Here is a 22,059-nt window from a genome sequence, read left to right on the forward strand (position 1 = left end):
CCTGCCTCCCTCCCCCTTCGGAGCTCTCACCAACCAGCCTCTGACTTCTGCCTCCATTTGGAGTAATGCATTCGCATCTGAAGCCAGCCATATCCCCCAAGGCAAGAACAGGAAGAATGGCTCACATTCCAATGAAATGGCTATTAGGTGCCAGCCCCATGTAAGGCGCTCTATGTACAGGACCTCATCTAACACTCAAGCCAGGCCTTGACGTTTACACAGCTGTTGCACCCATCTTACTGAGGGCAAGCCAGCCCTGTAAAGTAGTTTTAAAGCCGAGCCTTGGTTCAAACCTGCGCGCACCTGACTCCAAAGCCACTTGGACGCTCCATTACCTTTAATGCTACTGAAAATCTACGTGAATGTATAATCGGTCCCCCACGGCAGTGGGCCATGATATAATTACAGTAAAACTTTAATCAGACATAAGGGGGATCTTCCCACTTAGCAAATGCAATGAGATGCGAGGGAGTGAGGCGGCAAAGATAGGTCTTCAAGGTGACTTTGGTTTCAAACTCTGCTCAACCACTGACCGGCTCAGTGAGCTCGGGCAAATTATTCTGAAACTGTTTCCTCACTTGTCCAAAGAGGAAACTACTGCACAGCTCATGGAATTGTTTAAAAACAGTAATAAATTGAGATTATGCATATAAATATAATCTGTATTTTTTAAAGTACTTACACTCCTGGGAGACTGTCCCTGAATAAGTGATATCATCTCAGAAATACTCTGCCTTCATTTCATCCCGTTCTGCATATGCACTGGCTCCTGTTTGGCGTTTTGAAATTTCTCCACCAAATAGCTAATGAGCGATATAAATAGATAAATGCAGCCAGGGGAAGCTGCTATTTTAAGAAATTCTCCAGTTGAAGGGAACAATTGTTTGATGTGTGAATAATCAGTTCTTAATTACACGGTTTGTCAATATTTTAAAAGTATTATCTCACTACAAGCTGCGGGGGTAGACTGTGGCACTTACCCTCTGTTTCTCTCTGCCAGTAACTGAACCCAAAGAGTTTAATAAAATACAATCATTGCCAGTAAGGAAGTGACATATTATTGAAAAAAAGAGGTACTCACGAAACATACACATACAATACAAAAACCACAGGGTATTCTCCAAATGAGCAACAGAGAAAGGAGACACGGGGGAATTTCAGAGCAACAGACCCAGGACGGAGTGGTCAGGGGAGACAGAGGCCAAGGTGAAGGTTTGGCGAGGCTGAGGGAAGAAGGTAGGCACTCCCCAGACAGGGCTGAGCAGCATGGAAATCTGGAGGTGTGGGAAAACACAAGGGGGTCCTGAGAGGGCAAAGGGGCCAGCCCACCAAGGCATGGACAGAAGGAAGTCAAGGCTCTCCTGTCCATGGTCCATGCAAACCTTCTCCAAGATCTCTTCTAGCTCTATATTGGTTTCCCCTAAAAACACACACACGTATTTTGGCCCTATACTGATACATTCTCCTGAGACTTAGTAAATGCTACAAATGATCCCTTCTATTCAGGATTCTCTTGGGCCACCTGTAAGGGCCCAGGCAGGAAAATAAGGCTCTTAAACTCATGCTGTGTGCCCTGGAGAGGTGCTTGGGAAGGACAGCGTCATCGCTCCAAGACACCCAGTGGGCTCCCCCAGAGAATACAAGCAGTAGCCACCTCTCTAGTTCCCCTACTCCCAGTTCTCAGGCAGCCTCTTCAAGTCACCCACCTCCTCCCTGGTGCTGCTCTTAACCAACATTTTTTTTTTTTTTTTTAAACCAGGGGCACCTGGATGGCATAGTCGCTCAAGCTTCTGATTCTTGGTTTCAGTTGAGGTCCTGATCTCAGGGTTGTGGGACAGAGCCCCAGATTGCACTCTGTGCTCAGCACAGACCCTGCTTGGGTTTCTCTTTTTCTCTGCCCCTCCCCACCACACACACTCTCTCTAAAATAAATAAATAAATGTTTAAAAGAAAGAAAAAAGAAAGCAGTAGCATCCATGCAGACAGATGCTATGGTTTTGAGCCAAGGACCCTTCACCTGTTCTACCTCTCAAAAGGCAGTGACTTGGCATTTTATTAATCCTTCCCTTTGCCAAGTCAAAGTTAAAGTTACTTCTCTTTTCTGGGGGCCAAGAGACATGCTGATTATTTCATAAAAACCTATGGGGAGGGGGGAAGGATCGCTGGTGTGATCCTGAGGCGAGGCTCACGCACCCGCCCCCCCACTGGACCCCAGCGCCCACCCTGTCCGTCCGACTCAGCCATGATCAAGGCGATCCTCCTCTTCAACAACCAGGGGAAGCCGTGGCTCTCCAAGTTCTACCAGCCCTACAGTGAAGATACACAACAGCAAATCATCAGGGAGACATTCCATTTGGTATCTAAGGGAGATGAAAATGTTTGTAATTTCCTAGAAGGAGGATTGTTAATTGGAGGATCTGATAACAAACTGATCTGATAACAAACTGACATTATGCAACATTATATTTTGTCTTCTGTGTGGATTCTTCAGAAAGTGAACTTGGCATTTTAGATCTAATTCAAGTATTTGTGGAAACATTAGACAAGTGTTTTGAAAATGTCTGTGAACTGGATTTAATTTTCCACATAGACAAGGTTCACAATATTCTTGCAGAAATGGTGATGGGGGGAATGGTACTGGAGACCAACATGAATGAGATTGTTACTCAAATTGATGCACAAAATAAGCTGGAGAAATCTGAGGCTGGCTTAGCGGGAGCTCCAGCCCATGCTGTATCAGCTGTAAAGAATATGAATCTTCCTGAGATCCCAAGAAATATTAACATTGGTGACATCAGAATAAAAGTGCCAAACCTGCCCTCTTTTAAATAAAAAATTAAAAAGGCCACTCCCAGGTAAAATCCAGGGGGAAAAGTCATCTAAGTTTACCATACAGTTGTTTACCAAAAATAGAGGAGGAAAGTCTTGGATTTAAGTCAAGGTACTGTATAAAAGTTGTGTAAAATCGGTATGGAAGTTCAATGTTGCTTTTCTTGCTCAGTGATTTTGAAGAGATTGAGTAGTTCCGGTGTGATGTTTTTCTTTCTTTTATAAACTGTATTCTTGTGCCCACCTACGGCATGCCTCTGTGTATTGGCTACTACAGTATTTCAAAAAGTGTTTGAGACGTTTCTTTAAATTATGTACAATCCAAAATGTTGGTGTTTTGTATGGCTCACAAGTGCAGCATTCCATAATTCTTTCTGTTATTTGTCACAATGGTTATTTAAAGAACCAAGTATGTATTGCATAAAAACATTATGACCTTTTCCTCTTAGTTTAAATAAACTCCAAGGTAACTGGACTTTCTAAAGCACCTTTCTGTTTGCCCGATATCTACTTTAGCAATAATTTTTTTTACAACCCTCTAACTCAACAAAGTAAATAAAAGTATATTTTATCACTATTAAAAAAAAAAAACCTATGGGGAGGAACACAGTGATGGCTGCACAACAATGCGAGTGTACTTAATGCCACTGAAATATACACTTCAAAATATACAACAAAAAACAGAGTTGCTTTAAAAAAAAAAAAAACTAAGAAAATTCCTAAAAAAAAAAAAAAATACTTACCATATGACCCAGCAATTTACTCCTAGATATACAACCAAGATAAACGAAAGCATGTATCCACACAAAAACCTGTACACAAATGTTCCCAGCAGCATGACTGAGAATAGCCAAGAAGTGGTTAAATAACCCTAATGTTCATCAAATGATGAATAAATAAAACACAAAATACCTATTTAATGAAGCATTATTCAGCCTTACAAAGGAGTGAAACACTGACACAAAAGCCACCATGTAGATGGACCCTGAAAATACCACGCTAAGGGAAGGACACCAGTCACGAGAGGCCACATATTGTGTTACTCTGTTTATACGAAATGTCTCATAAAGATGGAAGGTTGATTAATGGTTGCCTAGGGCTGGGAAGGGGATAGAATAGGGATGCGGAGTGACTGTTAGTGCATATAGGCTTCCTTTTAGGGGTGATGGAAATGTTCTAAAATTGTGATAATAGTTGCCTAACTGTGGCTATAACAAAAAAAAACACTGAATTTATACTTTAAATGGATTAACTTTATGGTACTAAATTGTATTCCATAAAGTTGTTTAAAAAAAATAATAAAAGCTAGGAGGAGCCCAATCCACCAAAGACAGCGGCATGGTTTCCTACGAAGGGCACCTGGGCAGATCCCAGGATTTCCATGCAAGTTCCATGCAACAGCAGCACTTTCTCCATGTACTTCAATTCCACCCCAAGTCAAAATTTTACCTCTGACCCCCTGACCCAGAAATCAATAATTACAGTGCTGGTTGCAGTTGGTAAGAGGAGCTCCACCTCCCTACACAAGGCGTTTACAGTACGTAACAGACATTTTGCTTTGAGCGTTTCACCAATGGGCAATTATCTCTGGCGTAATACACCTTCCCTGCAAGCACTAGGTCTTTTCTCATTCTGTTTCACCCCAAACACGAGCTCCAGGCCTAACACATGGCCAAGATACTTTGTTGTGACAGGGCACAGGATAATAAAACTGAAGAAGAGTACAGTCCATTACATAATATACTTTGTTAAGCTTTGAGTTCCAACGGGATACAAGGGAAACACCCCTCACTCTGTGCGTATGTGGCCTGGATCTCAGAGAAAATGGGAAGGTTTTCATAGCTGATCAGAAGTGAAAGATCATCAAGCAGTAAAAAAAATCCAATAAGGTCTCTTCCGCACTAGCGCAGAATTTCCAAAGATCATCAAGGTGCGCTACCAAGACAGATAAATCACCAGTGAGGCAGGGAAAAGACATGTCCAACTTGGGGAGCTAGAAGGAAAAATGTATGGGAAACAAATTTCGGGATACTTCCTGCACTGAATGTTTGGCATGCTCAGGAGGCTTGGAGGCAGCCCTTTGTCTGCCCAGGCACACCCGACAAGTGAGTTCATACTACTCTCCTGGGCATTTACAAGCCCTGGGTACAACTCAACGCAGGCAGGTGTCAGCCCGCCCCTGCCCTCCCACGGACATGTCCCCGACCCTGCGGCAGCTCTAAGGAAGCCGATGGAGACAAATGAGTCTTGCATGTGGACAGGGGAGGGGCACAGGTCCAGGAAAAGAGGAGCCTGCCTGCGCCAGCCCAGTGATTACCAGAGGGAATTAAGCAAGCACTTGCAAGCCTTGCCCTCTGAATTTCTGTACTTTGATAGATTTAATTTGTTCTCCTGGGGCGAAATAGCAGGCTGTGTTAGAGCAATTCTATACAGGAATGCTTAGGGAAACCTAAGGGGGCAGGATGTGATTTAGGACTCCACAGGGCTCCCACCCAGGGAACCATTCATTCTCCGTGGGAGAGAGGGGAGCAAGGCAGGCGGGGCACCAGACACGCCTGCCATGTGTATCAGCCGGGACTCCATTGAGAAACGGCTCTGTCCTCTTGTTTTCTCCCATTAACTTACACAAAATCTCTTCTTGAGGCACTTCTTGAGAACATTTTCATCTGTGTAAAACAGTTCCCAAATAAAAAATCATCAAGAAACGCCAGTGGCAGGAAAGAGTCACAAGAAAATTTAATACATTCCAAACCCATCTATTCTCACACCTCCTTCGTGAGTTTTTGCGGTTATCTTTGTAGCGTGCATACCGTTCTTTATAATATCCTTCCTTAAAGGTATCTACCTCTTCCGTAATTTAAATATTTTCTGTAGAAAGCTTTGTATTACTCTCAAATGGAGTACCGCCAAAATGATCTGAACTCAAATATTCAGCTCAGCTCCATTACCCAGCAGAAGGGCCGTCTGTTTCCTGCAGAGATCCTGATGGCTACAGTTGTACAGGTAGTGAGCACAGACGTGTCTATTTTTTCTAACATCCATTGCTACTTAGCATACTATTAAGATAAAAATGTTTGTCTGTGCCCTCCCTCAAACTGCACACATGGCACACACACTGCACTTAGGGAAACAGAGACCCGGTCTGTGTGTTGGCAAACTATAGCGTGTGGCTCACTTTTGTTACCGACGAGAAGTTAAAAGTGGTTTTCACAGTTAAATTTTCTTTCCTTTTTCTTTTTTTTAAGGAGGAGGATGAAAAAGAGGAAGAGAAAGATTCTCATTCAAAACATCTGGCCCCAAAAGCCTAACACATTTGCTACCTGCCCTTTATAGACCAGTTTGCTAAGCCCTGCCCTAACCCATCCCTTTAGGTTTACCAGTGAGACAACCCAAATCCAGACACACTGAATGACTGAGAAGCACCTGCATGCAGGTCTTAAGGATTCTAAGTAACTGAAGGAATTTTACAAAAGAAGCCATCAGTTTAAATGTTTTCAAAATGAACCTCTGTCCAGTCATCTGAACCACATTTTAAGAACTGAGTCTTATCTAAAGCAAACCAAAATGTCGGGATACACAACCCACCTAAATGGTCTTTGTCCTCCAACACCTGAAATCACCTCCTCTTCTATGTGCCCAGAGCCAGGGACCCTCCACCCTTCTCCAGTACATACCGGGAGCCCACCTGTGTGCACCCTGAGCTCTCCACGGCCAGCAGGAGGAGAGAGACTCTGTGAAGGAAGACACTCTCTAACACAGCCAGCTGTGGTCACCAAACCCTCCCCTGTCTGTCCAGGCCTAGGGTAGGGGGCCACTGAGGGCCCCCTGGCAAGGCCAGGCCACGCCACTAACACGGTCGGACCACCCCTAACCTTGGCCTTGACTTTGTAAACAGTCGCTTTACTAAATTCACCACCAATTACCCAGCTTGAGAGCACCATCTGTTCCCCGTGGGGACCCTGATGACGCCGGCCTTAGGGGCAGCAAGCTCTGGATGTCTGCAGCTGCTTCTGCCACCTTGGGAATGTGGGCCGCCTGGGCCTACTCGGAGCACAATGCCTCTATTGTAGAACTGCACAGCTGGACGGGCCTTGGACCACCTGATGACTCACCCTCTTCCTCCAAAGTGAGCTGCCCCCGAGCTGCTCCTAGACCTAGTGTGGTCTCAAAAATGCCCAGAGAGAGTCGAGTGATGAGTTTTAACAAGACACCGCATTTTAAAAAGGCTTTTTTTCCTAAGCCTTCAACTTAATAAAATCTGAGCAGTTGGTATGTCACAGACTCTGTGCTCGGAGTTTCAGACGCACAGCCAATCAACAATGAGAAAACTGAGCCTCGGAGAGAGGCTGTGGTGCTCGTCAGAGCTCTAAGCGGTTGTGTGGGAGTCACTAAGCAGTTGTGTGAGTGTTGCCCCAAATGCTCTTTACTCAGCCAGGTTCCCCCCAACCTGAAGCCCCCTCTGTCACCCCGTGGCTGGCCAGCAACACCCTCCATACCACCCCCACGGTGCCCTCGCCAACACAGCAAGGCCACCCTCAAGTCTGTCCGCAGCCGGCCCAGTCCCACGATACGGAGAAGGCCAGGGTCGGGTGCAGAAGGCCTCCTGACCCGCAGCCTCCTGCATATCAGCCCATCACCTGGACCAGCCAACAAAGCCAACTACCCAGTACCTCCTGCCTGAGTGCGAATCCCTAGGCAGGCGCATTCACCATGTCTTTACGGCATAAAATGAAATGGCGGCTGCGGGCAGTCGTCCCTCTTGTGAACATTCTCTGTCTAGGAGCCTGGCGTGGGAGAGAACATCAGAGCTCCCTGCGCCTGGGTGGGAAGGCCTGGCAACTCCCAGCAAGCTAGGTTATTGACCTGAAGGCATACTGAGAGGGAGTTTTTTCCTCTGTCCCATTTTATACCTGCTCACTGATCTGAGGAATCAGGAGCCCTGCCTGACCCCGGCTGTGCGATCACGGGCAAGTCACCAGACTTCTCTGTTTCACCTGAAAACTGAGATAAGGATACTACTTACCTCACCTATACCTCAGCCCACCCCTGGCTTCTCCCGTCTGCGAGAGCCAAGGAACAGAGAGGGGAGACAGAAATTAAAGTCGCAGATAAGACCAGATTCCTTTTTTTCCCTCTGCAAGATGAGGACAATAGTACTAAGTGACACTTCAGAGTTTGGGAGAGGTCCAAATGAATTAACATTTGCACTGAAGAGCACCGGGCACACAGTAAGTGCTATATGTTTGCTGTTGTTTTTATTAGCTTCTTAATTTACGAAAGATCTTACTACCAGCCAGCCCGCGAAGTGATGTGAAGATCACGTACTCAAAATAACTGCACTTTTATAATCGAAGGTATTCAGTGACAAGGCACTATTCAAATACATAGCTGAAAACATAAAAATAAGTTGATTGATTTATTTCTATCTTCCCTTATTCAGATGGTAAAAGACTTCAGGGCTGTTGCCTAGAAATCTTTAAGTTGGCTTAAAACTATCAAAAAGATAAGACCAATGGATAGAAGATAAAATATGAATTTTATATAAATGGTATAATTAACAATAACTGAGTTTTTAGCCACTGATTTTTATTTTAAAAGACTGAAACATCCTGGTTTCTGTAGCACTGAGACACATCTCCTCTGCTGTGTGCATTGCTGGGGGTTGGCAGGGACCACAGCCGGCCATCCTAGACCTCCCCAAGTCATTCGGACGCCAGGAAACACTCAGCAAGCACTCCTTTAAAAATGAGCAGGTCATGTGGCACAGGCAGCGGGTCCTTCCCCTGGACGACACCAAGCCACCCAGAGACCTCTTCACTAGTTTGGCTTTTGGGACAAATCTGTAAGTTTTCGCTTTCATTTAGAAAAATAAAATGCTCTGCTTTACCTGCTCTACCACTGGGGCAGCTCCTCTGACTTCTTCCACCCTGAACTCTGGTGGGGAAAGAATGCCCAGTCAAGAGGCCGCTTTCCTCCTGCCGGGAGGTCTGGACGCTCACAAAGCCCAGTTATTTGTTTTGCCAAACTGTGTATACATTGAATGGAAATGTTTGTTTTCCATGTCCCACTTTACGTCTCTAAAGACAAATGATTAAAGAATTATTTCGGGGGCATTTTTTTCCGCTCATCCCCTCCAACCTGGTCATATCAAGCAGCCTCATTTCCTGCCTTTTAACTCACATTCTGTCGGCATATCATCCACTCTTCTTTGTTGCCCTTTACATGTACAGTGTTGCTTCAAACCCCTTCTTCAAAGGAAAGGTCAAATGAAATGTCGCTGGGAAGCATGCCAGATGGCCACTGGCCAAGCAGGCACCGGCTCCCAGCGCTGAGGTTACCTGTGGGTGGTGTGACGAGGTGCCAAAGGCAGGTGAGGAGGCCCACAGCCGACTGCCTGCTCTCACGCCTGGGCACACCCACGCCCTCAGAAGCCCTGTCCTGAAGCCCAGCCCCAGGCCCTCTGGCAGCGCACGATCCTTCATCTAGGAGGCCCTTCCTGAGCATTCCACAGCTTGTGCACTCCGTGAGGAACTGCAGGGCGTGGAGAAACCTACGGGGTTCCTGTCCCGAAGGGGGGGGGGCTATCATTTAACAGAGCAGAAAGGAAGTATGGAAAAACGTACCAAGAGAACACACAGGAGGATTTCCGAAGGATGGAGGGCTGGGAAGCCAAAAGCCACTACTGCTGAGGTCACTGCCAGAGGAGTGGACTCGAAAGGAAGAGGCATGTGGGGAATGGGAGGGTCAGCAGGATGCAATAAATGACTTGACATTAGAGGCAGGGGATGACAGCAAGTCAAAGTGAACTCTAAAACCTCAAGTACGTTTGACAGGGACACAGAGGATTCCTTAAGAAGTGATGTCAAGAAAAACACATTTGGGAGGCGAATCCTAAGTCTGGGATTGGAAGCATCAGGACTGAGGTGAGAGTGAGCCCAGCCCGAGGTACCGAGGCCCTGACCATTTGAGCCCACCAGTCTCTCTCTGCCTCCGTTCGTAATACACCGACAGGCTAGAAGCCTATGAGAGAAAAAAATGAGCAACATGGTAGACCAAACAGACCATCTAGAGACAATCAACTCGTACACACAATCAACAGAGGACAACTCAGTATGAAAAACCCAACTCTGCAAAATGTGATCCAGGATAAAACCAGACTTGGAAGGAACAAGAGGCACAGAACACACAGCAGCAGAAGCTACACTGAGTAGAGTCGGCCACAGAGAATGGTTGACAGATGCAGAAGACCTTTCCTGAAAATGTAAATGGAACATAATCTAACCTGATGAGAGCGCTTTCAGGAAAAAAATACAAAATTTAAGAGGTGCTCCAAAAAAACTTAACTGACTTAAAACTGAAATTCACTCAGGGAAATAGTTTCATCAACAATTTATCTGTGACGATATTGCTAAGAAAACGTGTATATTCACATAGTCAAAATATCCTCAGATCAAAACGGTGTGTCCAGCAGAGCCCCCGGGGCTGCCCAAGAGCTGCTGGGCGCGTGAGAGTCTGACATGACGGCTCCGGATGGGGCTTCCCAGAGAGAGGGGTGTGCTCACGGGACAGAGCTCCCTGGGAGACAGCAAGGCAGGTAAGAGACTGTGGGGAACATTTGCATTCTGGGAGGCTAAGAAGGGAGTGGAGAGGAAGAGAGCAACTCTAGGAAAAGTCCACAAGCAGATGGACTCTCTGAAGTAAGGAGTGTGGCTCCATGTGTCTCCTGGCCGGCCACACCCTCACCCTTGGAAGGTTCCAGGAGCCATGACACAGAAGGTCTTCGTGCTAGCTTGGCAGAGAGCTACCAGACCAAATATAGGAAACCTAATTAATCTGAATTTCATGCAAAGAATAAAGCTTTAGTGTAAGTATCTTTCCAATGTATCACAATGGTGACCTAAGCATGCCAAAAAATACTTTTCTTAGAGAAAAAAAAAGTTATGCTAGAAAAGCAACCATTGCTTATCTATAACTTAAAATTTAATGAGGCATCCGGTACTTCCATTTGCGAAATCTGATAACCCTAGCTTGGTGCTGATGGCTCAGGCCTGATCACCTCAGCCCCACCACATGTCCTCCTTGCCCACAGCCATCAGCCCCAATGTCCTGACTGCCTCTCCACAAAGGCTCTTCCCTGGTCCCAGCAGCTGAGTGGTGACTATCCCTCACACGCGGGCTGGAGGGAGCCTCCTGCCACAGACCCAGAAAAGGAGAGCGTCTGCAGGAAAAGGGAACAACCAACCATATTAACTATTTCCGAGAGATAATGGGGGTGAGGAATGATGACAGTTCACTGAATCACATTAGAAAGAGAGGCAACTGTGAGCAGTTTTAGGACAGTAGTAAGAGCTTAGTTTTCAGATCAAAGTTGGTTTCAGATCAAACACGGCATTTACTCTCCTTAGTTTCATCATTAAAAAAACAGGGTTCTAACAATGAATCTCGGAACACTGAAAATTAAAATAAAATTTAAAAATAATTAAAAAATTTAAAAATCCATTTATCAGATATTTAAAAAACAAAACAAAACAGGGTTCTCAGCCAATTGCTTGCATCTTTGCGGTATCTGCAGAGAACCCCAGGAGTTCCGCCCCATAAAGGGCAAGCACTTTGGTAACACAGGGCTGGCACCTTCCACACACAAGCAATATCTGCTCAACGGATGAATGGATTCTATACTTCTTGAAGAGTTTGTTTTAAAAATCTGAATTCTCATAATGATTATTGAAAACACGAGTCTGGGGTGAATCTTAACACTTTGTGGCCATCACCACAGGAGCTAATAGTCTTTGCTCTTTAGTTTGTCAGTGGAGGATTGTTTGTGGTAGGAATCACAAGCGTCTGGGCAGAACCTAAACCAAACAAACAAAAACACCTGCAATGCTGCCTGATGAAGCACATGTTAAGATTCACATGAATAAAGCAGAGAAGAAAGGCCACCACCTCCAAACTAAAGTGAATCTAGCTCAGAATGCCATTTTTTTCCTATGCCCCTTTATGTAACTGTTGCAACTGTTCCTTAGTTATGGGAGCCCTTAATCAAACAAACATCTAAGAACAACACAATTTTCTTATTTAAACATAAAAGTATTTTCAACCCTGCACCAATTTCCCTTGATCTGTGCTGGAAGAAATCCCAGGGACGCCTTAAAACAATAAACTTCAGAAAAAGAAAAAAAGGGAGGGGGGACATATATTTTTATAAAGAGTACTGTATACTTCTTCTAACTTAGGATAAGTCCACAGTATATTTGGAATTTTTGAAAAGAACCAACCCTTTATTTGCTTTGCTACTGTGGAACTTTCCACTGTGCTACAAGGCCCCAAATTTAGAAATTACAAACAAACTCGTGCCCGGACAAAGTAAAAGCTGTATTTAGCTTATGGATATGCTAATTCTTGGCATAAAACAAACACTCTATGCCTCCGCTAGACTTCTAGGTATTTTATGACCGAGTTAAAAGACTTAAGCTGAAAGGGAGTTTATGTGCAAATTAAAATCAAAGGTTTTTCATACCAATGCCTGAAAGATTTAAATTCCAAATGGAGTCTATGTTCTTAGTACTAATTTTTTCAAAGCTGGTCCAAAGGGAAGATCTCTGTCCTGACATGGAGGAGCCACATGCCTGCCTTACAACTTCCAGAAAAAGGCTCCACAGTTCCTCAGGCAGAGCTGAAGATACACCTTCTACTATTAACCTACAACAAACATCATTAATGCTTCATGTTGCCTACTGCTACTGTGAATAAGACCATCAACTCATGAGACGGGCAGAGGCAAGAAATAAAAAGCATTCTACAGAAAGAACCATTAGCTACCTCAGATATGTAAGACTGACCAGTTTTCTCACAGTTAGGAATTAGCTAATGCAACTGACATGTTTCTTAACATCCCCAACTCTCCCCTCTTTCCAATGGCTGACACCAACACGCCTTCATGTGTATCCTGCAGAATACCCAAGCTGCAAGGGAGCTGTCCGCTGGACCTGCACTGATGGTTCTTACCTTTCACTGGCTGAGGAACCCTGGGCGAGGAGCATATATTGTGGTGTGCGTTTCTGGACAACAAATGTACCATCCCCACCACCACTAGAAGGTAAACAGAAAACTGGGGAGTAATATACACAGGGAACCAACATCCACTGCCTGACAGCTAAGGATGTAGCTGTGAGCCGAGAGCACCGGTTGGCCGCTCCCTGGGTTATCCGATGCCCCGAAAGCCTGTATCTATCTGAACGATGAGCGGAGCAAGGCTTGGAGCAGGTCCCTGTGCAAGGTCAGCACTGGAACCAGAGCCAAAACCCAGGCCTGTCTGGCACCACAGTCCATCCAGGTAGTTCTAAGTTGGAGGAGGCCTTAGCCCTGTCTTGTCATGTCTATTGCTGAGCTCTTAAATTAATGATCTACATTTAAATGCCAGTATGAAACTTTATGAATTATCAACAGTGAAACACAAGGTCAATTCTAGAATTCAAATAAAGTTCTATACATAGCATATGGGTTTGCTTTGGTTAAAGGGGCAGTGAACCTCACAGTCAGATGGGGCTGAAGGCTCTCCTTTCCTGTGCCTCTTCTCTGAGGCCACCTTCCCTCCAGTAGGAACTGCTCCTGATGGCATCCCGAGCTTTCTCCTTAGCTCTGGCCAGCAATCTGGCCGGACTCCAGCTCTTAACTCCATACTCCCACCCAGCTCGGTCAGGGTCAGCTGGAGCAGGGAGACTCGCTCAGTGGGCTCCCACGTTTGCAGCCAAATGCACAAGCCAATTACAAGCACTGCACTGGGGGTGGGAGCGGGTGCGGAAGACACAGAGCTGCCGAAGAGGTGAGGACCAGGTCAGGGCTGCCGTGTTTGTGTGGGCACAGCCCTCTCAGGTCCCAGGTAAGGGAGGACAGGGTGGAAGGGAACACCCAGATAGGGTTGGGGAATCTGCAGGTATTCAGTTCCAAGAGGGGGCTGTGTCCATCTTGCGGCTGCAACTCACTTTATAAGGACCACAGAATGTAATAAGACAACTCGGATGGGCATCCTAGGCCCCGAGTTTGTCCTGCTCCTGTCCGAAATGTCAAGCAGCCCAGCTTTGGAGAGCCAAGAATGTAAGACATAACATCTCAGTCAGACTTGGTGCACTCCAGCCAAGAGTCCTGTCTTTGGCCACAAAGCTTGCTTTGTTAGCAGGCATGTCCCATGATAGCATTTGCAAAAGATTGGTGATAAACTCCAAACACCCCTGGCTCCATCCACCTATCAATAGCGACATTCTTCTTGAGCCCACTTCCTTTCTGGCCTCTACTCCCTCTGCTTCTGTCAATTTGTTACCAGAGGCAGAAAGCATGATTTGCTTTGTATTCTAAGACATTTGAAAGTCTGGACAAGGGACAACCTAACTTCAAGAGCTGGCTGAGGAATCTGCGGCTCATCTGGCCGTGGCCTGCAGGGAGTTTCAGATGCTAATCAAACTCCCTTCCCTTGGCATTGCCACACCAGGCAGTCCCAAATCTTCCAGCAAACCGTCTTATAAACTCCCCCTCCATTCTGAAACAAAAGCAAAGCCTTCTTTGGGACTTACAGACTAGAAATTTCCCTTCTTCTGTAATACAACCCTTATCAGATTTCTGTCCAGAGAGCAGATATTTAAGATATCTGAACTTCAGCTGTACAAGCGAAGTCTTTTCTTTTTTGCAAACTTGACTATCTGCCATCCTTTGTCCTCCTCTGAACCTTACGTGAACTCGGTGGCACAGCTGAGTGTGCGCTGTTCAATTCACCGGTGTGTTATTTTTATACACACACATCTGCACATCTAACTGAGAAAGCTCCGTCATCAGCCGGATCGCATCCACTAAGGTGAATCTAAAGGACCTTGGGCAGAACGCCGTTAGAAGAGGGTCCTTGCAGTTAAGCCCATGAAAGGAGCCAGGTGTCCCACCATCTGTCCCTAGGCTAGTCTACTCCAGGACATGGCGAGGGCTGAGGAACAGCGACAAAGGGAAGGCTTCTTCCCAGCAGAGACCAATGTGAGGCTCTCAGCTGACCCTCAGGTCTCAGCTGCCACCTCCTCCTGGAAGTCAGGCGCTCCATGCCCCGGGAAGATTCACCACCACTGGCAAAGCAGTGACCCTTCAATTCTTCAATACTGTTCTCTGTCACAACCCATCAAAAGCAGCAAACTTTAAAAAGTCCCATATTCCCTTTTCTCTGCACACGGTTCCTGGTAGCAGGAACCTTCTCTATCAGACCTCTTTCTTCATTCCATTGAGGAGAAACAGGTCTCTCCGAGGAGGTAGAGGCGAAGCAGAAGCAAGAACACCGGCAAGCGTTTTCCAGAAACCCAGCCTCCAGCAGAGGACCACTCTCGCTGCTGCTGCTGCTGAGAGGCCATGCCCAACTCAAGCCAGGCGGGTTAACATGGGCCAGCTTGCTTACTTTCTCCCGTGATGGGGCCTGTGTCTGTCTTCATGTGTATGGTTGGCTGTCCTTTGAAAAATCACCTCTCTCAAGCTCCTTCCCCAGGGAGATCCTTTGGCACTAAAGCTTCTCATGGCCTATCCCGACATTCCAAAACCTCCGCGAGAGACGCCCCACACAACTGGATACTGCTGCCAAGCACCTGACCCCAGCAACTGGCCGCCCCTGCTAGGAAGTTCTTGCCCTTGTCTCCGGATAAACAGCCACCAGCCCGGCAGGGGACCATGAACATGCGTCCAGGACTGCTCACTCTTTCCAGAAATGAGCTTAGGAAACACACAATTGTGACCAGCATGGTTCTTCTGGGGAACCAGTGGGAGTCGGGCGGACCATGTGGGTTCTGGTTACCTGGTACTTTTTTTCTTTTTTTTACAGGAGCCATTGTGCTCCCCTGGCTGCACTAGTAGCCTAGCTCATTGTTTCTGAGCTAATACAGGCAAGGTGACCCTTCTGAGTCAAGATCTTCGCACCAACCTAACACCACACCTTCTGTTTTCTGCTATAGCAGATCACCACTATTCCCACTCCACACCTACTTTTTATAGTATAGACATCAAACCTCGTGGAGCTTTTTAGTGGATCCATAATTGTGCAATGTCACCAACTTCCTGCTAAGGACTGGGAACCCCCCCAAGACAGTATCCTAACCCAATCTCTTCTAAATTCAAAAGCAGAAAATGGGGCCCTGAGTGCTCAGTCTTGCCCAGAACCGCACTAGTCCATGGCTAGGCCAGTGGCATGGAGGACTGACGGGGGAGCTCAAACCAGGGGGCAGTTGGAGAGGATGATGTGATGAGTCCCAAAGAGGACCTTGTGTCTAGGCAACAAAGGACAAAGGGCTCCAGGAGCTAACCACCTTTCCCCAGGCTGTGTTGAGGACACCTGCTGTCCCTCTACCACACATGACTTCCTTGCACGTTCATAAAAACATCCCCTACTCCAGAAGTTACCCCTTGTGGTGTTCAGACAATACACAGACGTGCATAAAGAGTGGAACTTGCACCTTCTTCTTTACAAGGCATTTTTTACACCTTAGAACATGCCTTCATTTCCTTACCTGGTCACTCTGCTTAACTAGAGACCTATCTCTGCCAACATGACGAATGCTAAAAAGCAAAGTGATTATTCACAGACCAGATTGCAAAGTTTCACCCAATATAAGTCACTCATCTTACTGCCTGGTGAGACAAATAAAGAATGTGCAGGTTTCTTGAGACTGAAAAGTATAAAAAGGCTGATTGCAAACCACCCTCCACATTCCTGTATGAGGTGCCATAAATAAAACCCGATGGTCCCAAAGAAAAGAGGCCATCATGGAATATCATAAAGGCAACACTATGGGAGGCAAGAGGCAGAAACTACCAAAGGGCATGGAGTACAGGGCATGGGTCAGTCCCCAATCCCACACACTGAGCCCACCGTCACCACCGCCATCCCCAGAGCTCCCAAGAAGGTCCAGTCATGGCTCACAAGTGTTTACAGAAGTGATGTCAAGTGTCAAATTTCATAGAAAAATGTAAAGGATGTTTCTATATGCCGTCTGACAGAAAGACTTCTCATAAGCTTATGAATTAAGGAACCCAGGAAAAACAGCAAAAATAAAAATCACAGGGGCGCCTGGGTGGCTCAGTGGGTTAAAGCCTCTGCCTTCGGCTCGGGTCATGATCCCCGGGTCCTGGGATCGAGTCCCACGTCAGGCTCTCTGCTCAGTGGGGAGCCTGCTTCTCACCCACCACTCCTCCCCCCGCCTCTCTGCCTGCTTATGATCTATCAAATAAATAAATAAAATCTTTAAAAAAATAAAAAATAAAAATCATACACACGGAATTTAATAACATTCCCATGGCTTCTCCCCCCCCCCCTTTTCCCCACCCTGTGAAGAGGTGCAAGAATACCATTCAGATCAAGGACTTTGGAAGACTTCTGGACATTTTCACAGCATTTGCAGTGAAACATGGAGGAACAGGACAGTACCAAAGCTTTTTAAGAAACTGCTCTGCCTTGCCTTCTTTCTTAAACTTTAAATGCCCCAATGCCAATATGTGTACTAGGCACAGAGCCTCTAACTGAATGGTTATCAAAAGCAGCCAAGTTCTTCCCCGACTATTCAAAGGCACGTCTCTCCCCTTGGCTAAGCCTAGTGCCTCTGGAAGGTGGATGGGATCTGTGCCTGAGCACCCCTTTGACCTTCAGCCATCCATCTCTGCAAATGCTCTGAATCAACCACAAGGAAATGCAAGATTAAATACCTGAGCATCCACTCAAATGCATGCCCTCCTTTGCTAAGTGGCATCCTGGCTCAATATCTTCTGAGCAGAGGCTGTGGAACCTCGCCTCTCATACCCACTCTGGCACCGCCATGCCCCATCCCTTGGCACATCTCCCCCTGCCCCTTAATTAGAAAGTTCCTGACATTCATCTCTTGCATGAAGAATTTCCTGACTAAGAGAGAACAAGCAGGAACCTCTCCTGAGCCCACTGCACCACTCCCCAGCCTTCTGGAGGAATCGCCTCGCATGTTAATTTACACCTACTCCTTCACCAGCCAAGTAATAACACATGTATGTGCAGCCTCTGGAACCGGATTTCTCACTTGGCAGAAACCTCCCTGATGGCTGAGGCTTAACCCTTTCTATGCCCTTTCTATATCAACCCTGATACAAAATAGATAGCTCACATTTATGGAATGAATACTGGGCAAGAGTCTCAACTCACTTGGTGTATTTAAACCTCAACACGGTCTACAGTGTGAGAGACTGTAACTTTCCCCCGTTCTCAGACAGGGAAACTGACTGTGCACATAGACATCCTGAAATGGGGAGGGCTGGGGGCCGCTGTGCTTAAGTATCCCAAACCACACTGGTTATTTACTTCTTGCATCTCCTTTTATGTTGTTCTGCTGCCTTTCTACTGCTAGGGCCCCAGCTATCACTTGTCTCCAGGGTTAGAAGCCCCACCTCTACGATCTGACTTACCACTTCCTATCTGCAATTGGCTGTAAACAGATAATTGGGCTGGTCAGAAATGAGTATACCAGTGGGCCCCCACACCCTTCCCATCCTAGGGGCCCTGAAGCCTGTGGGCTCTGGGACAACAACTGCTTGAGCTCTTGAAAAGGTTACCTTTTGAGCTTCTACTCAATACCAAGCACTGCCCCCAGGTACTGGAGCCACAAAGACAAATGTGCCCAGGCACTGTCTTTGGGAGCTTACGTCTCCTTGATTAGTTCCAGGATCTAGCAGTAGGCAGATGCCTGCTCATCCAAGAGGTCCCACGAGTCAGTTAGAAATGCCTACCCCAGACCTGCTGAATCAGATCTGCATTTCTGGGAGATCTCCTGGGAAGGACCTGTATGCGTGTGTACTGGTCTAGGTAGTTTAGAGCCTCCTGAAGTTTGACCTTAAGGCTACGAAAAGCACTCTTTCATTATGCGAGTTATTTAACTTACATACTTATTGAAATGCATCCCTTTGCTCTCTCCTTAACATCTGCCCTATTACATCTGCCTAATCCACGTGTGTGCCTACCTCCATGATTTCTAGACAGTGATGGAAGAATAAAGTAGTAAGTAAGGGGCATACTGCAAAATCCATCCAACATACACAATACGGTCGAAGTCTCTTGCTTTGTGCGCTACAAAATATGACACGGTTAGTCTCGTCCCTGAGTTTAAGTTTTTATCTGATTAGTGTACAAGTGCATCTGTAAGTGCGGGCCTCCTGTGGATGTCCAGACCTAGCAGGACTATGGTTTCAGGCCACAGAATTTTAGAGGAGCCTATATCCATGCCCACACACAGAATAAAGTGAGCCATAAAGTCCTGTTAGCTCAAGAGCAGCTTCTGTCTAGTGGCAGGAGCAATTCTAGAAAGGGAGAGAATGGCGGTTTCTGAGTCGTTACTCATTTGAACTTGGGACAGTGCTGCTTGTTCCTACAAAGCATCAGGATGGAGGGATCACCCCCCTTCTCTCTATCCTTGCTCCCACCATTTCTCCAGGGCAAATATTATTTCCTTCATGCACACAGTCACACACCTCACTGGAAAAAGACCCCTGCTGGGGAGCCAACACTCCCCTAAGAGGCTCCAAACCTCCCACCAGCTCAAAGGCTCTCTGAGGTGATTCAGCAAGAACTCCCTTGCAGATTGTCAAGGCAATACAATTAACAGCCAGCCAGGAGCAACAGGAATGTCTTTGTGCAGAGTATGTTCTCCTCCCCAGCCTCTTGCCCTCACTCAAAATCACCCAAGAAATCCAGGGTGGCAATTCCCTTGCCTGACTCATCAGCCCAGACCTGAGAGAGTCCTTCAGTAATTAGGACTGAATCTGGCCACGAACGACACCTAATAATTTCCAAAATTCCAACGGTATTCAACTCTGAGACTAGTGAGACATTCTTCCTAGTTAATTCAGACTACTCAAAGAATTAATGAGTGTTCTTGCCAAATATCACCCAAGATTGCTCTCTAGAAAGAAAGAAATGTCTCCTGACAAAAGTGCTTTGTTTTTTTCTTTTTTAACAAAACCAGCTGCTACACATTGGGGTTATAGATTTACGAGAGATGTGTTATGCAACTACAATAACAGATTATCCCATATGTCACATAATATTAACATATATAAGAGCATAAAATTAAGTTCATGAGGATTCTTCCCTAATAGTATCAGTAGCGGTAGTAATATTTGTTTCTTACAGATGAATTTTTTTTTTTTTTAATTTACTTGACAGATAGAGATCACAAGTAGGCAGAGAGGCAGGCAGAGAGAAAGGAAGGAAAGCAGGCTCCTGCTGAACAGAGAGCCCGATGCGGGGCTCGATCCCAGAACCCTGGGATCATGACCTGAGCCGAAAGCAGAGGCTTAACCCACTGAGCCTCCCAGGCACCCCCAGATGAATTTTTGAAAGACTATAAACTAAGTATTCTGAATTCTTACAATAAATTTATTATTATTGAGAAGCATAATAAATAAGAGAAGTTTACAAGAAACAAGGACAGACTTTTGTACAATGTTTCAACAAAGCAGGCAACTTATCTTGTTCTAATTCTGTTCTGTTACTGTGCTCTAGTTCACAGAATCAATTCCCTTGATTTATAATTGTTTTAAGAATTATATACACAGGGGCACCTGGGTGGCTCAGATAGTTAAGCATCTAATTCTTGGTTTTGGTTCAGGCCATGATCTCACAGGTCCTGGGACTGAGCCCTAAATGGGGCTCCACACTGAGCGGGGAGTCTGCTTGAGATTCTCTCCCTCTGCCCATCACTAACTCCCCCAAATAAATAAATAAATAAATAAAATAATGTACACAGGCTTCTTACCTAAAAAATATTTATTTTCTAAGCAAAAAATAAATAAATAAAAATAAATAAATCAAACAACTCTCAAGCAAGATTTAAGTTTATGCAAAATCCATTCAAAGTTTTCAAGGCAAACTATTTAATAATATGACCGCTATTACTAATATAATATATTCAATGCTCTGTTCAATTTTAATCCATCAGACTTAAAAGTCCAAAAATCAGTATTTCTATTAAAGTATCTTTTCTCCCTTATCTTCCCATAAATCTTTAACTCTGAAAGGCTTATCATTCAGATAGGTTCTTCTTCAAATCACTTATAAAATATACTCAAAAAAGACTTTTCAAAGTGCTAGAATTAACAAACGTTCAGGCCATCTCTAAAAAAACCACACATGAAAAAACCTGACCAGGCCAATTTCAAAAGCCCTAGCACGTGAGGGGAGCAAAAGACCGAGCCCACTGTTTGCATCAGCAGGAAACCACACCGGGAACTCACACAGGTCTTGCCCTGTGTCCCTGTTCACCTGCTTGGGAATCATCACCAAAAAGAATATCCACTTCAGTTAGAAACCCTCAAATCACCACGAAAGGAAACCTCTACCCCCTGAATGCCTTTGTCCAAACCGGCCTGGACTGATAATTCCTCCCATTCCCCAGCCCAGCAAACCTGAAACTCAGGCCACCAAGGGGGCGGGGGACGGGGGGCAGGCGGGTTTGCAGGTTAGCATGCCCAAGCCTAACAGAGTTTGCAAACTGCAAGTTGCCGGCAGGATTTTTTTTTTTTTTTAAACATGCAATAGAAAAGGAAAATTATCAGGATGCAAGGCAGGTACAACAATGAAGGACGCTTCATGAAAACTTTCATTTTAATCTCTAGACATGGTGTGCCCCGATATGTGTACTTGATCACGGTGTAAACTGATTTGTTATTATGGACTGCAGCCGCAGGAGTCTGAAAGCTGCCACCCACAGGAGAACCAGTGTGTGGATGCCACCAGTTTATCGCAAACAGCCCCAAGGAAGACTTCCCAAAGACCAGGCTTCCAGAACCCTGTGCAGACGGCACGGTGGAAAGGCTTCCAATGCAGCTCTGAAAACTAAGAACCTGTGTCCTTCTGACAGGAATGAAATGATCTCACCTAGGCCAGGTACGGGTGGCTGTACCATTCACCTGCCCTGCAAAAATCCACCAACACTAGGGCCATTTTCAAAGCTAACTTACATTGCAGGTAAAGGTGAGATGCTGTGTTTTTTAAAGAACTTATAAACAAAACCAGGCCAACGTACATCCAATGTCTCATGGTAATATTAATACTCAAAAATAAGACATCCTGGACGAACCCGGCAAAAACAACAGGACAAGATAAGCTGCTCCAATGGTACATCAGCTATAGAGTATACGAAAACATATGATTTTACCCAATCTGTGAAAGTGCCTCATAGCCAACCCAGGAAAAACTTT

The 22,059-nt window shown here is 45.7% G+C and overlaps 1 protein-coding gene and 1 pseudogene across 7 annotated transcripts in view; one reads left to right on the plus strand and one right to left on the minus strand.

Annotated features, from left to right (window-relative positions):
• The window catches only part of SLC7A1 (solute carrier family 7 member 1), a 79,555-nt gene that overhangs the window by 47,712 nt on the left and 9,784 nt on the right, over nucleotides 1-22,059 (minus strand). The gene's annotated exons all lie outside the window — the stretch shown is intronic.
• LOC309849312 (AP-3 complex subunit sigma-1 pseudogene) lies at nucleotides 2,158-2,921 on the plus strand (annotated as a pseudogene). The gene has a single exon. The product of its transcript is annotated as an AP-3 complex subunit sigma-1 pseudogene (transcript).

This window comes from Mustela nivalis (genome assembly GCF_964662115.1).
Source record: "Mustela nivalis genome assembly, chromosome: 15".
NCBI classification, from domain to species: Eukaryota; Metazoa; Chordata; class Mammalia; order Carnivora; family Mustelidae; genus Mustela; species Mustela nivalis.